A 3,848-nucleotide genomic window follows, 5' to 3' on the forward strand; every position below is an offset into this window, starting at 1 on the left:
TAACTTGGTTATCGAGCCTAGACACACGACCTTATGCTCTTCACGTCATTAAATTCTGACTAATTAGCTTTGTGTATGTGCAGCATAGTTCTATTTGTAGATTACTAGAAAGTGGCTCTTCAAGACTTTTAAAGTGTAAGAAGTTCGGGACCATGTTGCCCGCAGTTGCGAATGTGTGCAACCAGGTATTGACTGACCCTCAGTAAGACAAAGCAGCATCACCAGTTTGGCCTGATGGTGGATTAGATCAGCCCTGCTGTCTGACCCAACCAGGGGCGATTTTAGGATCTGGTCTTTAGGGGTTCCCAGCCCCCAGTGCTCACAGAGGCATATTATTTCTCACTAATTGAGCCGAACTAGTACAATTATAAATTTTGGAGCCGTATTAGTTTTGCTTTGAGTAGTGTTTTCCCCTAGCCTGGGTGCCAGCCGAACTTAGCCCCGCCCATAAAAGTTTTGGTCGGGAAGTTCGGTCGACCCAATCAGATTGCCAGGGCGGGCTTTATACGATGATGGACAGATGATCAACAGGGACATTATTGACTACGTCACTAAAGAGCTGAACATGGCTGCCGCTGGAGAGCTAGGGTGTGTAGATTCTGCCATCGAGTCTGTTCTACAGGATCTCCACATTGCATTAATTTTAAAAGACGAACAGAGGAACGCGATAAAGGCTTTTATCGATAGAAAAGATGTTTTTGCCGTCTTTCCTACAACAAGTGTGTGTTGCTTAATCTACGTCACATACTACGTTGCTACGTTGATTGGTCGTAGGTCTATCCAATTGAGCGAAGAGGCATTTTTTCTCCTGGTTCGGTTGAAACACGCCCCATACTCAAATCTCTATTGAGCGGTATCAGACTCACATTCTGACTAGAATCGTGAGTATGACGTAGTCAGGCTAGTTTTCCCCTACAACATTCAATTTTGACCTCTTCATTTCAAAAGACTGTGGCTTGACAGGGATAACAGAGAGCCTGAGACAAATATTGAAGATAACTCAACATTTATTTTGGGAGTAAAGAGTTAAAACAAAAACAAATGCTAGAAAATAAATAAAATGGTCACTAAAATAATGCATCTTTGAGCAAAAAAAAAAGTGTTTTTGCATAATATAATATTTAAAAAATGTGCTGAGCCAGGGGGTGCCGAGCTATCTCACGGTGGTGCCTTGGCACCACTAAAAATACCCTAGCCTCGCCCCTGGACCCAACCTTTCTCTGGTGCTGCTGCTTTTTCTGACTGAACAACATAACTATGAGGAGGGACACAGAAATGGCAAATGAAAAACTGTTAAATACAGGAAATAAATGTCCCGTGAAAGGAATAAATGTAGAATTCTCAAATAAAAGTCTATTAACAGATATGAATTATCAGTCCTAATTCACTGAAAACTATATGGGTCCATATATTTATGGAATAATATTTTTATTATTTGATTTATTTGATGATATGTTGTTTTTATGTCATAGTCCTAAGAGTGCAGGATAACTGTGCTCAAGCTGGCCATCCTTTGCTGGAGGCAATCTTTGTTTCCCTAATAATCAGTTGAGGTCTTTTTCAGACCACCAACGCTCAGTAATCGCCGTACATAATGACATGGCTGCCTGAGAAATGTGGCAGGAGGCAGGAGCCCCCAAACCTAAGCTCCTTTTGTAGGATGGAGGCAAAGCCGCTCTTCGAAGACAGGCTGCAAGGAGCATCAGGTTCTTGAGCCCTCCCAGGGTTTAATGTCTTATTATTTTACACAGACAGATGCAAAATGAAGAGTTTTGTCAGCAGGAACACTGCTGAGTTAGTGTCACATCCTTTGAACACACAGCAAGAGGAGAGCAGACTGAGAAATCAGGGAATCCATAAAAACTCACTATTGCGTCATTAGTAAGTCTCACATCTGAGGATGTTTCTAGAGGATGCTGGTGAGGCATCATTCATGTTGTCAGGACGATTATTAAATATGGCGGAGGACTGAAATGAAAACATTTCAGAGCCAAATATAGAATTATCCAATTATTTCCTTCAGTCGCTGTTGCAGTGCTGGGCTCTCCCCACATGTGTTCCTGTTATAATACTTTGACCTATTGAATTGCTGTTAAACACATTGTTGAATTAGGGCATTTTCTTCTCTTCAATCCTGATGAATCACATGAGTCATGGGGCCCAAATGAATTGAGTGTAAGGAGAAGTTGTGTGGTTGGGATGAAAAATCCTTTTTATTCAGTTTAATGAGATTTTGAAAACATTTTTCCCTGACCGACTCAAGAACCATGACATCCCTAAGCAAAGCTGATTGACAGATTAAAAAGGACTTGAATGCTAGATGACTAATGTGCAGTGTTGCCATAGTTACTTTGAAACAGTAATCCGACTACTGACTACTTCTTTAAAAAGTAACTTAGTTAAGTTACTGACTACTTGCTTTCAAAAGTAACTAAGTTAGATTACTTTTAGTTACTTTCAGCCGAGGCTGATCCCCCGCCCCTATAACATGAAAATGACTACCAGTTCTGCCAATACTCACTTTATTGACATGTATTTTAACCGGAACATCAAAAATGACACTGGCATTTGCAAACTTTTTCTTGAAATAGGCTTACATGTTTTTTAAAAAAAAAAAAAAATAAGACAGTCTTTCTTGACTTTACTTAAAATATAAAAAACCTCTTACGAAAAAAAGTAATACATAATACCTATATTGAACATCCCTTGAACCTGTAGTTGTCTAACATTAGAGCAGCAAGAAGTGGTTTTATGAAACAAAAACAGTATAAAAAAAATCAAAATACTCTTTTTTCACTTCATTTAACTGAAATACTTATTACAAATTAAATGCTTTTTTGACTTCATTAAATCTAACTTAAATACTTCTTATAAAAAATAAAGTAGCGTTTCTTGACTCAATTTAACATAAACACTTCTTTAAAAAAAAACTAAATACAATAGACATTCTTGCATCTATCCATATGAATTACGATAACACTTAAGTTATATTGAACATATTAATGAACCTGTAGTTGTCCCGCATCAGAGCAGCAAGGAGTGGTTTTACAAAACATCAGTCATTCACTCGCAGCGATGCAGACAAACGGACGGTCATAACACGTAACCTGCTGATAATTATGGGCCCAAGCCAGTATGACAGTCAAGTTTTTGACCGAAAAATGTCACGTTTATCTTGCTGTATCTACTCGTTGACAAATAAAAGTTTAAACAAACCTGATTGATCGTCAGACCCGTCGCTTTGCAGAAATGTTTGTGTGCTAGTCGCCTACAACTGCAGCTGTTACTGGATTACCCAAAGCTACAACTGACGAAGTATACATATAGATAAACATCCGTACACTCATTCAGATATCGTAGAAGATGTAATACAGTACAAAGACGTTAACAAGTCATCTTTGAGTCATCAATTGCGACCAGGTAAGATAAACAGCTAGCTAGCCCTCTCCATAGCACTGCCTGAAACGTAGGCTATATGTTATAAAGTTAGCACGAATGGCTAAACCTATCAACTATCGTCTGTGACAGGCACTGATGAAAACTGTGGTTTAGATTGGTGTATTTATTTAAAATGATTAGGGAAAGTGAGTAAAATGTAACAAATGATATCGCTGGTGTTCAACATTTTAGTGGGACAGATCATGTAAAATAACGAGTGACTTCAGGCGAACCCCGCTCCCGTCGCGGACACTGATATAACTCATAAGAAAACAAAATTATCCCAAATTATTTCAATACAAATGTATGGTTGTAATAATCGTGAATATATGTTGACAAAAGTCAAATATATGTTCCCCTGAAATGCAGAAATAGTAACGCACGATGTTTTAGATAAGTAACTTCAATCT

The sequence above is a fragment of the Odontesthes bonariensis genome, chromosome 10 (genome assembly GCF_027942865.1).
Source record: "Odontesthes bonariensis isolate fOdoBon6 chromosome 10, fOdoBon6.hap1, whole genome shotgun sequence".
Classification (NCBI taxonomy): domain Eukaryota; kingdom Metazoa; phylum Chordata; class Actinopteri; order Atheriniformes; family Atherinopsidae; genus Odontesthes; species Odontesthes bonariensis.